The sequence below is a fragment of the Narcine bancroftii genome, chromosome 8 (genome assembly GCF_036971445.1).
Source record: "Narcine bancroftii isolate sNarBan1 chromosome 8, sNarBan1.hap1, whole genome shotgun sequence".
Lineage (NCBI taxonomy): Eukaryota > Metazoa > Chordata > Chondrichthyes > Torpediniformes > Narcinidae > Narcine > Narcine bancroftii.
Genome location: NC_091476.1, coordinates 143637613 through 143652406, shown reverse-complemented (window position 1 = coordinate 143652406; position 14794 = coordinate 143637613). Strand labels below are relative to the sequence as shown.

Below are 14794 nucleotides of genomic sequence, written 5' to 3'. Positions count from 1 at the left end.
TCAACTTGGCCAGTGCCATCCTGGGCATCAATCTTCACTTCATCGATGACATTTACAAGAGGTGGTGACCCCTGCCACCCAAGTCATGCCCTTTTCTCACTGCTACCATCAGGAAGAAGGTACAGGGGCCTGAAGATGATCACCCAGAAGCTCAAAAACAGCTTCTTCTCCTCCACCATCAGATTTCTGAATGGACAATAAACCACAGACACCATCTACCCTACTTTTTCTCTTTGTTTGCACTGATATATGTTCTAAAAATGTAATTTATAGCCATTTTTGCACCTGTTGCAAAACAATGAATTTCGTGGCACATGTTATTGGCAACAAATTCTGATTCTGATTCTGTTTTTTCAATAATGGAAACAGTGAATGATCAAGTAACATCCTCACTAAGCGGGGAAGTGGGAACTTTCAGGCTGAAAGCTTCCAGATGGTGTCAGAGGTTTGGATCAGGAACCCGGGTTGCTGATAGTTTGAGCAGAAGTCTGAGCCAGCTGCAGAGGCTGCAGGAGCGCTGGAGGCAAATCCATGGACACTCACTGTCTCTAAAAGCACTCTCCTTCTCTCATGGGCACCAGAAATGCTCATGACAATTCATTGCCTGCATTACGGCAGGCAGGAGTTAACGAATATTATGAACCTTGAACCTTGTCAGAAATCGGAAAGAGAGATTAAAAAAACAGTTCTGACAAAGGGATTTTCAACATGGAATGTTAATTCTGTTCCCCTTTCTGCAGATGCTCCCTGAAATGTTAAGTGTTCCCAGCTTTTAATGTTTTTACTATGTAAAATTCATTAATGTTTCAAAACAATTACTAATATACAGAGTACCAATGCCCACTCATGTTTTGGATCTGTGCAGCTAATTAACTAATTAACCATAAAATCTACTACATTTTCCATCCAAATAAATCATACACACTAAAATAAAGAAATGACACCCGAATTTAAATATTTGTATGTGTCTTGTACAAAGCTGGATGGTAAAATAGCAAATAAACCAAATAGCTAATGGCAGGTCATTAAACCTGAACTATTATTAATTCATATAAAAATTGAATAAAATTAATTAAATCCCCAAAAGCATTTAATACCTTCATTTTTTTCTTATTATTTAACAGTAAAATAAATCCTCATCGCACTCTCTATCCCAAAGAAAATCAAGCCACCTGACTTTAGAAATCATGCAGTAGTTCTGGTCAATATTACATCTTTGACAGAATTTGATTGTCGGTTCTGCGTGGCTCAATAGCCAGGGCATCCAGTCCTGGGTTTAGGCAGGATTCTGAGGGCAAATAGTTGGGTCCTCACAATTCAGCGGTCCAAGGCCTTGGCGAGCCCACATTTGCGAGCACTGTGTGCAGTTCTTGTCACCCAGCTGACTGAAAGATATCAAATTGTTTCAAGGCGTGCAGAGGAAATTCACCAGGATGCTGTTGGGTCTGGAGGGTTTGCGTTATCAGTTGCCCACCCAAGTTTAAAGTGAGGTCACAAAATCAGTGAAGACCCCAACCACCCTGCACACAGCAACTTCCAGCCACTTCTGTCGGGAAAGAGATCAGAGCCAGGATCACCGGGCTCAGGAACAGCTTGTTCCCATGGGCAGTGAGACTGGTGAAGTGCTAAAGCATCTCCCATGACTCTACTGCTGATTAATAATATTTATTTTTAGTATATGTTTATAAGATAAGTATATAGAGTCCACGCTGCTGAAGATCCAGCTGCGCTGGGTGGGTCACGTCTCCAGAATGGAGGACCATCGCCTTCCCAAGATCGTGTTATATGGCGAGGTGACAGAGGTGCACCAAAGAAAAGGTACAAGGACTGCCTAAAGAAATCTCTTGGTGCCTGCCCCATTGACCACCGCCAGTGGGCTGATAACGCCTCAAACCGTGCATCTTGGCGCCTCACAGTTTGGCGGGCAGCAACCTCCTTTGAAGAAGACCGCAGAGCCCACCTCACTGACAAAAGGCAAAGGAGGAAAAACCCAACACCCAACCCCAACCCACCAATTTTCCCCTGCAGCCGCTGCAACCATGTCTGCCTGTCCCGCATCGGACTTGTCAGCCACAAACGAGCCTGCAGCTGACGTGGACTTTTACCCCCTCCATAAATCTTCGTCCGCGAAGCCAAGCCAAAGATATAGGTTCTGCAAATATGTATTGTTTGTCTGTATGCATGTTATGTCTTGGTGCATTTGCAAAGTTTTGTACCTTAGACTGGAAAATGCTGCTTTATCGGGTGGCACCTTTACAATTGGATGATAAATGAATTTGAGTCAAGCTGAGGCAATCCTTGATGTATCTTAGGAAATAAGTGGATCTTCATTTCAAATTCCACATTTTATTTTTCAGAGCGTCAAATTTGCATCTCCTTAAAAAAATTACATCTGGGATTCTTGGATAAATTTTTGCATTGTCAGTGAGAACGAGTTGACATCCTTACCAACTCTCTGTCCTCGTGTTGCAAGCCACATAATTAGAAAGCAAATATATTTTATTGATCAAGATTGTGTCCTATCTGAGCCCAAATATTGGCCACGACAATCATGTTGGGGGTTTGAGTTTACCATTGGACTGGTGATATGTTACTGTTCAAAAGCATGTAAGTGTCTTTGTAATCTTGCAAACTCCACAATGTTTACATTTTCCAACCCCTCAGTTTTGAATTCTTGAAACAGTAACAAGAGCCCACCTCCCCCAAGATATCTGCCAGAAACAGTAATGGCTTCTGGTGACCCGCATACTGTAGATGGCTGTGCAAGTGGATACTAATTCTGAGAAATGAGCTTTTAAATGGCTGAAGCTTTGATTTGTCTTTGATTAGTTTAGAGCAAGTGGAAACTATTAAAAAGAGCCTGCACTGTAAGGAGGAAGGGAGGACGCCTCATGAATTGTGCTGCTTCAATGCAAGGGGAATATAATCACTGAAATCAAAGCAAACCATAGGAAGATCAAGGTGGATGCAGAGGATAATAATTATGAACTTGCTTCAGGGAGAAGAGCCCTTCTCTGAATCAATGCATTGAGAGTCTAATCAATTGTGCTACAGATATTATCAAGTACAACAGTCATATGCCTTAAGTCATTGATTGATTTAAATCAATGATCAATCTGCAGTTTTTTTTTTCAATTCTTGCAACTAATAAGAGTCTTTAAGAGCCTGGAATTTACATTTAAAATCTTTGTTCACCACTTGACATGATGCACCTGTTTCCAGGAAAAGCCACAGCTCCCTCGTCCTATTGATGCTCTATCCTGTTACGGATCACCACTGCTCAAATCTGTCGCAGTCTGATTGCAGAAGCTGCTGAATTACAGGATAATTGATGCGTTTTAAGTCATCAATGTCTGGCACAGAAGCAAATGCTGGAAAAGAGTGGCAAGGTTAGCATAACGGTTAGTGCAACGCTCTTACAGCACCAGCGATCAGGACCAGAGTTAGAACCCAGCGCTGTCTCAAAGGAGTTTGTATGTTATTCCCGTGTCTGCATGGGTTTTCCCCCCGAGGCTCAGGTTTCTTCCCACCGTTCAAAATATACCAGGGTTTGTAGGTCAATTGGGTGTAATTGGGGGACACGGGTTCATTGCTGAAAGGGCCTGTTATTATGCTGTGTGTCTACATTTTTAAAAAGCTCAGCAGGTCACTCAGTATCTGTGGAGGAATGTTTCAAGTCAATAAGCTTCCATGAGAAGTGAAAGGTAAAACAAGTTTTGAGAAGCAAAGAAATGACCGAGGGCCACAAGGGAAAGTCAGGAATCACACTGTGGGAAACTCAGTGAGCCTGAGTTTCTGGTTGCATGTCGTGTGAATGGGTTGACTACTCCCACCCTTCTCCCTTTGACCTCACTCTGCTGAAGCCAAAAGGTCCATTGCGGATGTTAGGAACATCCCATGGGTGGCGAATGCATCAGTGAGATATGGTGGAGGGTCCTAGGGACCAAAGTAGGCAGAAATCCAGAATTATGGATGAATGAAGGTAATATCTGAAGCAGTGGGAGAATGATGCAACACCAAGGACTGGAGCAATGGTGTAGAGGTGTGGACAGGAGAAGGGAAAAGAAGCAGGGTGGGTGAAAGTGTTGTCAAGGCAGCTGTGTGATCTCCTGAGCTTAATGCAGAGAGCAATTATTGATAGGGACACAGGTAAGAGTGGGAATAGGGGGTAAAGTCAGGAGCCTCTAGACATGGAGAGCTAATTAATAGAACAGAGAACACTACAGCACAGTACAGGCCTTTCAGCCCTCAATATTGTTCTGATCTATATCCAGCGCTGTCAGGGGTTTGTATGTTCTCCCCATATCTCCATGGTTTCCTCAGGGTGCTCTGGTTTTCTCCCTCCTTTCAAAATGTACAGGGGTTGCGGATCAATTGGGTGTACATGCTTATGGGCTGAAAGGGCCTGTTACTGTGCTGTATGTCTACATTTTTTACATATATATAAAAAAACCCAATCCTGCCTCATAAACCTCTATTTTTATTTCATCCATGTGCTTGTCTAAGTGTCTCTTAAATGCCCCTAATGTCCCAGCCACCACCACCACCCCTGCCAGGGCATTCCAGGCACCAACAACTCTGTGTAAAAAATATTTACCCCTGATGTCTCCCGTAAACTTCCCTCCCTTCATGTTTTCCAGATGTCCTCTAGTCTTTGCAAATCCCTCCCTGGGAAAAATGTGCTGGCTGTCCACCTGATCTATACCTCTTAGAATGTTGTGGGCCTCTATAAAGTCTCTTCCTGATGAGAGTTTCATTAACATTGAGGTAACCCCAAATGAGACGACATCACTCTATTTTCTTTCTCCAGAGTTTGAGCTCATCACCCAAGTCCATTGGAAAGGAGGCAGCTGTTAGCTGTAAATTCTAAAGCTTTGGTTTATAATTTAAAATAATACTGTAGAAGCCAATAAATTTAGAGATAGATCATGGAACAGGCCATTTCAGCCCACAAGTCCGTGCTGCCTAATTTACACCCATTTGACTACATCCCCGGTATGTTTCGAATGGTGGGAGGAAACTAGGTCCTCCAGGGAAAACCCATGCAGATACGGGGAGAACGTACAAACTCCTTACAGACAGATTAGAACCCCAGTCCCGATTGCTGGCACTGTACAAGTGTTATGCTACGTACTGCACCAACCATGCCACCCTGTTTGCCATTCATCACCAGCCCAATTGCAGTGTTGATTTGGATCAATATGTGTACAATTAACCAGACAACCTTATCGACTCCCATAATTTAATTGTGGTGTTGTTTTTAAATAACCCATTTAAATATTGTTCAGGCGTCTTGTCAGCATGGGCGATCATGACTCTCCATCCATCATGGTCTCTGACCCTCCGAATTGTAGCTTATGCCTCCCCTGTTTCTAACCATGATGTTAGTCCATCTATCATTTTCAATCTCCGTCTGTCTCTGCTTCTTTTTCCTTCCAGCTTTCCAGTTGTAACTAAATGCTCTAATGTATCTCTTCGCATGATGTCTCCAAAGAATTTTGATTGTTTTTTTTCTTTTCTTTAAAGTAATGTATGTTTTGTTTTTGTTTAAATATAGTAAAATAATTAATGGCAAGTCTTAGCACATTTTAATTATAAATTGCTGCTTTTAAGTCTGTAAACCAATCAAGGGATTTCTTAAACCTTGAGAATTAATCTGAAGTTGAAACCTTACCCAGAGCTGACTTTACAGATTTGTCCAAATGCTTTTTTTTCTTTGCAGGACACATTCTCTCTGAGCTCTCCTTAATCATCTGCAAAGGAAAAGACAACTGCCATAATGAAAACCACATCTTTTATAATCTGACATTTGCATGTGCAGTGAATGGGAGCAGAAGATTAACAAACAGGGATTTGCACCTGAGACTACAAGATATCCCCATGTATAATCCTGTCCACTCACAAAGCAAGTCTATCGTTAGACCATCATTCCAACAACAAAAAATAACTGCTGGTAAAATCTATTTACAAAGGATTAGATTATGCAAAAACAGTTTACTTTCCACTTTAAGATTTTCCCAAAAATAATTTTAATTCTCTGACCCATTCCCACTCTGTCCTTTCATACTCCTTTGCTCTAATGATGGTATAAGCACCATCTTTTATTTGGGTATCTTATTGTCCGCAGACCTGAACCTTGAGTGAAACATCTGTTAGAGCTGTCACTCTCTGTACCTCTCTCCATCCCTCTCTCCGTCCTTCTCTCCGTTCCTCTCTGTGATTTTCATTCCCCGTCCCTTACTTCGTCCCCCTCTCCATTCCTCTCTCTGTGCCTGTTTCCAACTTCTCACTGTCCCTGTTTCTCTCTGCCTCTGTCTCTCTCTCTCTCTCTCTCTCTCTCTCTCTCTCTCTCTCTCTCTCTCTCTCTCTCTCTCTCTCTCTCTCTCTCTCTCTCTCTCTCTTTCCTGTTGTGGCTATACCTTTCATATTTCAATTTGTCTCATTTCTATTTCCAACTTCCAAACAATTGGATTCTTATATTAATTGTCACTTTGACCACATAGGCCTGCCACTATCCCATTCATTCCTTGTGTTCACCCCACCTCTACCTTCCCCACAACTGATACACACTCGTCTATTCACTTTTACACTTCTGACGAAGAATCCTTGACCGTGAAATGACAGATCTCCCTGTTGCTACTACCTGCCCTGCCAAGTGCTGCCTGCATCCATTACTGGTTTGGTTTTGGATTTCAAACATCTGTTGTCTATTGTCCCAAAATGAGTGTCCTTCTCAGAACATTTATATATGAATTTCATTCACATGGCACTGGTTTTGCTTGGTTGAATTAATCTGCACATTAAAAATTTCTCTTTCAACTCTTCATTTTCTCCTAATCAAAGGTCTGACCATGGACTTTGATTTGAAACAAATCTTGTTTCAGTCCCTCACAGATCCGTTCCCCCAACACCTTTTCTGGGACATTGTTAGCCGTACTTGCACTTAAACAGATCTCAGACCTCTTTTACTTCACCTGACAATTTAAATCCTGATCTTGCTGTCAGATAATCATCGCTGTCTTTGAGAGACATGATGCAACAACAGTGCAAGCGATCTGATTCCAATCCCACGGGATTCTGTAAGGAGTTTGTACGTTCTCCCCGTGTCTGCGTGGGTTTCCTCTGGGTGCCCAGTTTTCCTCCCACCATTCGAAATGTACCGGGGGTGTAGGTCAATTGGGTGTAAATTGGGCAGCATGGTCTCATGGGCCAAAATGGCCTGTTACTGTGCTGAATGTCTAAATTTATTTTCTCCTATGGTATCATTTGTAAATTATAAGGCATAATGCTTTAGAATGAACAGCTCCTTTCCAATGGACATGGATGATGAGGTCATAAACTCTGGAGAAAGAAAATAGAGTGATGTCATTTCATTTACTACAATGTTAATGAAAATGTCACCATGAAGAGACTTTATAAAGGCCCACACAACATTCTGAGAGGTATTGATCAGGTGGACAGCCTTCAAAACGTACCGGGGTTGTAGGTCAACTGAGGTATTTGGGCGGAGTGAAACATGACAGACTGCAGATGATGTGATTGTAGTAAACACACCAAAATGCTGGAGGAATTCAGCCGGTATTTGGGTGGCCAGACTCATGGGCTGAAAAGGCCTGTTACCATGGTGTATGTTTAAATTAAATTCAAATCAATTTTTTTCAAAAAATTATTGAAATGCACAATCAGTGCTTGAAGATTGTCTGGAATTTGGAGCTAAGAACAACCTGCTGGAGGTGGTCAGAGGGTCAAGCAATATCAGAAGGGAATGAATGATCGATGTTTAGGACCAGAACCCTTCATCAAGACTGAGAGAGCAGAGTTGGCCTGTGGAATGAGGACAGGGTGAGAGAAGTGTAGAAACCACGGAGGGGAAACAGTGGAGAGGGACTCACAGAACTCGTGTTGAAAAGAGCAGGAAAACTTTTTCGAAGTGGGTATGCTTTGAGGAGACATGGTGGAAGGATGGAGTAGTAAACTGGGGGGGGAGGGTGTCACATGAGAGACTGCGGGTGCTGGAATCTGAACCAACAGATAATGGCTGGAGGATCTCAGCAGGTCAAGAAGCATTAGTGGGTTCTTCAATTCCCTACAGATAGTTGATGTGAAAGGTTGACATTCTGCCCTCACTTTCACTGTGGCATTCAGATTTCCAATTTATTGTCAGGTACATACATGACATTACATACAACCCTGAGATTCTTTTTTCCTGCAGGTGAAGCAGACTTACCACTTATTGGAAGTGCAAAAAAAAATTGTATACAGCAGATGACGTGTAAACAAATAAAGAACTGTAAACAGATAACAAATGTAAACAGACTAACTGTGAAATACAGAAAATTTAAAAAATCAATAAAGTCCTTAAATAAGTGCCTGATTGAGTTTGTTGTTGAGGAGTCTGATGGTGGAGGGGTAGCAGCTGTTCCTGAACCTGGTGGTGTGAGTCTTGTGGTATCTATACCTCTTTCCTGCTGGCAAGAATGAGAACAGAGGATGTGCTGGGTGGTGTGAATCCTCGATGGTTGGTACTGCTCTCTGACAGCAGCGTTCCCTGTAGATGATTTCAATAATTGGAAGGGTTTTTCCTGTGATGTCCTGAGCTTTATCCATTACCTTTTGGAGGGATTTATGCTAAGGGATATTGGTGTCTCCGTTCCAGACCGTGATACAGCTGGTAAGCACACTTTCCACCACACATCTGTAGAAATTGACCAGGATTTCCACTGTCATACCAAACCTCTGCAAACACCTGAGGAAGAACTTTCTGGCGTGCTTTCTTCATGATACCATTAGTGTGTTGGGTCCAGGAGAGATTCTCTGAGGTAGTGCTCCCAAGAACTCGCATTTGTTCACCTTCTTGACCTCTGATCCCCCATTGATCACCAGATTGTATACCTCTGGTTTTCCCTTCCTGAAGTCAATAAGCAGCTGTTCAATTCACGAGTACTGCACCATCTGCTCAACATTTGGAAGAAGATTCACGTAGAAAGGAATAAAACAAATTACCAACTACCAAAATTAATATTGAAGCAAAATCAACTAATCCCTTTCACAATAGATAGCCTTTCCTTTAGAGAATGGGAGAGAAAAGGGATCAAAAGAATAGAAAATTGTTTTTCAGGAAATAAATTATTATCTTTTGAACAAATGAAGTACAAATATGGTATAACTCACGGTACAATGTTTGCATACCACCAACTGAAAACCTACTTGAAGGACAAATTGGGAAGCAGGCTGAGGTTACCAGAAGGAAGCAATTTTGAATATGTGATTACAGACACAATGATAATTTAAATATATATAACAAACATGTACATCAAACTGCAAGAGAGAGAATGAGGAAACAAGCTGCAAACCCAAACAAAAATGGGAACAAGATCTAAACATAAAGAATGAAACATGGGAAAAGCAATGCTCCGGAACTATGAGAAATACAATAAACACGAGGTTATGCATGATACAATATAATTGGTTACACAGGCTATACATCACATCCAAAAAGTTAAATAAATGGGACCCAACAGTATCAGACAGATGTTTTCGCTGTAAGAAGGAAACGGGAACAACAGTACATGCAATTTGGGCATGTGAGAAAGTGGAAAAGTTTTGGGAAGATCTAAATCAGGTATTAAATAAAATCACAAAAAGCAACATACCAAAAAATCTAGAGATCTTTCTTCTAAGTAATATAAGAAGGAAAGAACTTGGACTCGATTTGGATGGAGCACAAAACAGTTTTATTATGATAGCCTTAGCTGTAGCAAAAAAATGGATTATGTCAACCTGGAAATTAGAAGATAGCCTGAGAATATAGCAATGGAACATAGAAATGAATAAATGTATTCTATTGGAAAAAATAATATATAATTTAAAAATAACATCACAGTATTCGAACAAATTTGGGAACCGTACATGGAACACAACAGAGAAGTCCTACCGTGGACCTCCACCCCCTAAAATGACAGAAGGAGAAGAAGACGAAATGAACTGACCCAGTGCGTAAAAGTAGATGACACAAATTTCTTGTTTATTTTCATTGTGTGATGATATTGTTTAATGGGTTTAATGTATCATATATGTTGAACGTTGAGTGAGTGGGGAGGGGGGTGTGAAGGACAGAGGGAAGGGAGGGGGGAAAATGGCACTGTGGATATTCAAGAGGGAAATGTTTGTGTGTATTTTGGTCAGTATATTTCATAGTGTGAAAATTTTTTTTTAAATTAAAAAATAACAAGCAGCTGTTCAGTGTAGAGCAAGACTCCAGTATCTCCCATATTTTATTGTTCATCTCTAATATCCCCCTGCCGTCTATATCAGGGAGATTTAGTGAAGGGTCGAGAGTCACAATTAACTCAAAGCAGATAATATTGGTGTGGACCAAATAATTAGAATAAGAAACAAAAACATTTTGTTTCCAGTGAACCAAAATGAGAGTTTTACACAGCAACTTTACCTCCATTTCTAATGCTAATCCTTCAATTTCAGATTTTTCCAGCTACTTAAATTTAAATTATCCCAACAGCCCAGAGATTCCAATGCATCGCCAGATCTTTATGCCAAGCCCCAGAACGTTAGTGTAATAACTGAGCCACATCCCATTTCTGACTCAGAAATAAGCAACCAGTAAAACCTTCTGAAGCAAACTATCAATAGTATGGTCTTTCTAAAGCTTATGGGAAGCACAGACAATGCCAAGATGCAATCATGAAGATGGCTCGCCTGCAGCTATATTTCATTTGAAATTTGGGGAGATTTAGTATGTCACCAAAGACGTGCAAATTCCTACAGGTGTACCGTGGAGAGCAATTTGACTGATTGCATCACTGTCTGGTATGAAGGTGCCAATGCACAGGACAGGAAAAAGTGACAGAAGCTTGTACACTCAGCCAGCGTCATCATGGCCATTAATCTTCACTCCATTAAGGACATCTTCAAGAGGTGATGTCTGAAGAAAACAGCCACTATCATTTAGTTCCTCTCCACCCGGACCATGCCCTCTTCTTACTGCTACCATCAGGTAAGAGGTACGGAAGCCTGAAGGCATTCACCCAACATTACAAAAACAGCTTCTTCCCTTCCACCATTAGATTTCTGAATGGACAATGAACCACAGACACAACCTCACATTTTTTCTCTTCTTTTGCACTATTTATTTTTCAATAGTGCATTTAAGGAAATGTCATTCATAACAATTTTTGCGCTTGTAATGCACAATAACGCTACCATAAAACAACAAATTTGATGACACGTTCATAACAATAAACCGGATCCTGATTCTGAAGATGTTCATGATTAAATCTCATCCAAATGATCCTCATGTGGAGAAATCTTGTTTTGTACAAAGTCCTATCTAATTTTTCCAAGAATGAAAAAATGAACTCATGGAAATGTACAAAATATTTAAAGAACTCAACAATGCGAGAATGTTTTCCTTGCCTCTCGAGTCGGGAGTTTAGGGTCAGGATAAGAGGTGGACCATTTCAAGCTGAAATGAAAAGATGGCTCTTCACTCAGAGAGTGTGGTAGATCTTTGGAATATTCCACCTGATGGGCAACAGGTGCTCATTCAAACCCACACTGACTTTGTCCATGAGCTCGAATACAGCCAGTTTGAGACCACACGTTAATCGGAGGACAGTGCCTTATATAATATTGAACAAAGAACACTACGGCACAGTATAGACCCTTCAGCCCTCAATGTTGTGCTGACCCATACATTCCTTAAAAAAAAGAAACCCTCCCTACCCTGTAACCCTCCATTTTTCTTACATCCATGTGCCTAAGAGTCTATTCAATGCACCTATTGTTCCAGACTCCACCACCCCTGGCAAATATATTCCCAGCACCAACAACTCTGGGTAAAAAACTTGCCCTTGATATCTCCCCTAAACTTTCCTCCCCTCACTTTGTACATATAACCATATAACCATATAACCATTTACGGAGCGGAAACAGGCCATGTTGGCCTTTCGAGTCCGCACCGGTTCACTGATTTTGTGTGCCCTCTTCAGGCATTGGTCCCGGTAGATCTTCATTCAATAACAATGGATGAATTCAATACAGGTGGAATCAGCCGTAGAATGGACGTTTTCATTCTAGTAGAAGGCATTAGAAAACCGTAAAATGCCAAGCAACTATTTGGTTCTCATAGGAATCCTGTGTCCTTAATTTTTGAAGCACAGAAAGTAATATATCCAATTACAATAAGAAATTGATATGTTTATTGCAAAGGAGTTGAATTAGGAAACTAAAATTCCTGTATCAGTCCTTCAGGGCTGAGATGAGAAAAAATGGGTTTACTTGAGGGCTGAGTGTCCTTGGAAGCTTCTTCTTTCTGAGTGATGTGGACGCTCGGCCATGGAGTATATTCAAATTGATAGATTTTCAAACACTGAATCAAGTTGGATCATGGATTTGAGCTACTATCTTTTTTATGGATTTGAGCTACTATCTTACAAGTGGAATTTTTCACTAAAAGTCCAAACAAGTCCTAAGAAACCAAGGCAGCAGATCCCAGGCCTTTGATGGAGTTTGTCACAAATCTTACAGAGTCACCAGCTCCCTAGAATTTTTGTCTGTGCATTAACAGTAGAATTCTTCTGCACTAATAACTGATGAGATTCTCAGAAACAGCAGGAAAGTTTAGCAAAGATGTTATACCAGGACCACACAGGGCACAAAGCCCTTCTTGACCACAGAAGCATCCTGCAAGGGAATTCTATGTCCTCTGGTTTTGCCATTCCTGCCTTGGGAAACAGATGCTTGCCTAACCTCTCATAATCTTGTAAATCTCTATTAAGTCTTCTCTTATCCTTCTTCACTCCAAAGAGAAAAGTCCCAGCTCTGCTAACTTTGCCAAGACTTAATTTCCAATCCAGACAATGTCCTGGTAAATCTCCTCTGCACCCTCTCCATAGCTTCCACATCCTTCCTATAATGAAGTGACCAGAGCTGAACACAATATTCCAAGTGTGGTCTCACCAAAGATTTGCAGAGTTTCAACATAACCTCTCAACTCCTGAACTCAATCCCTCTATTAATGAAGCCCAACATCCCATAGGCCTTCCTAACTATCCATCAACCTAAGTAGTGACCTTGAGGAATTTATGGATTTGAACCTCAAGTCTTTTGCTCATCCACATTCTTAAGTATCCGACCATTAACCCTGTACTCATCCTTCTGGTTTTTCCTTCCAAAATGCATCACCTCACACTTATCCAGATTGAACGCCATCTGCCACTTTTCCGCCCAACTCTGCATCCTGTCTATATTCTTTTGTAAACTACGACCCATCCTTCTGCTTCTTCACCTTGGTCATTTATAAATATCACAAAGAGCAGGGATTCCAGAACAGGTCCTTGTGGAACTCCACTAGTCATTGACTTCCAGGCAAAATATTTTCCTTCCACTAACACATATTCCATTTTGGTAGTTTCAAACCAGACCACATCCACATCGACCTCCAATTTCTGGTAGCCCTCTCATCCTCCCCTTTTCATATTACCCCTCCTCAAACTCCCTGCCTGCCTGTCCCCTTCATTCCTACAGCCCCCTTACACTCTCTTCCCTTCCTTCCTCCTATCAGAGTGCATCTTTCTCATCCCTCTGTCCCTTCCCCATCATCTCTTAGTTCCTTTCTTCTCTTCCCCATCCCACCTGTATTCAGCTATCACCTTGGTCCTCCCCCCCCCCCCCCTCCTCCTCCCCCACTGTGCTCCTCCACCAATTTTTATTTAGACATCCACCAGGTTCCTGCTATTTGGGTATCCAGCCTGAAACATTGCCTACATAGATGCTGTCTGACCTGTTGAGCACACGTTTATTAGGGGATATGAAAATAAGGCAACAAAAAAATTCATGCTGGGGAAACCATGAACTGGGCATTGATAGGACAGGAAGATGATGGTGAGGTTAAAAAAATAGAATTAGTCATGACGTTCTTGAATGGAAGAGCTGAAGGCAACATGGCGTAGTATAGTTGTTACTTGGTACCTTGAGATGCCAACACTGCCACCACTGTGAGTGTTGTAAAGTAAATGCCTCATTATTCTCTTGTGAAATGAAAAAAAGGTTGAATTCTGATGGATGACTTATCTGTTATCTACTTAGTTCATCTGCCAATGGGAAAGTCAGTTTGCATTCTCTTATCATCAATCAATCAAGCCCTCGAGATTACTATTTTGCTTCGTATTGTCATATGATTTTTGACTTGCTTATCAAATACAGTACTGTTTGTGCTTGGTCTAACTACCAATCACAGGAGTCTATCAAGGGATCTTCAGCTGGTTTCAATGGTGCAAATGGAAATTTACTCCTACATCAGTGATTTATCAGCTATCAGTCAAACAAAAGCTATTCATCAACAGACACATTTACTCAAATCTTATCATATTTAGAGGCAATGGATATTCCGAAGTGCAATGAATGACAGCCAAAGAGAGAGAGAGAGAGAGAGAGAGAGAGAGAGAGAGAGAAAGAGAGAGAAAGAGAGAAAGAAAGAGAGAAAGAGAGAAAGAGAGAAAGAAAGAAAGAAAGAAAGAAAGAAAGAAAGAGAGAAAGAGAGAAAGAGAGAAAGAAAGAAAGAAAGAGAGAAAGAAAGAAAGAAAGAAAGAAAGAAAGAAAGAAAGAAGGAAACCTGCGCTGGAAGAAATTAAAATTTCATGAATCAGATTCATGATTCCCTCATTCAGTAACTTTGGACACCTGCAGTACCTACCCCCACATACAGGCAATGATCAAAATGTCAATTACACAAAGGCTATTTCTCCTTCCATCAAGGGTTAAAACTGTGGATTTG

The 14794-nt window shown here is 41.2% G+C and overlaps 1 long non-coding RNA gene across 2 annotated transcripts in view; it reads right to left on the bottom strand.

The window, feature by feature from the left end:
• Nucleotides 1-14794, bottom strand: part of LOC138741866 (uncharacterized) — a 57905-nt gene that overhangs the window by 8120 nt on the left and 34991 nt on the right. The window contains exons 3-4 of one of the 2 annotated variants that reach the window (XR_011343828.1): nucleotides 5675-5753; nucleotides 1154-1385 (exon numbers count right to left, since the gene is read on the bottom strand). This is a non-coding gene — a long non-coding RNA (uncharacterized lncRNA). Of the gene's footprint in view, nucleotides 1-1153; nucleotides 1386-5674; nucleotides 5754-14794 lie in introns of those variants that run through there. The other variant, XR_011343827.1, reaches the window with a different exon arrangement.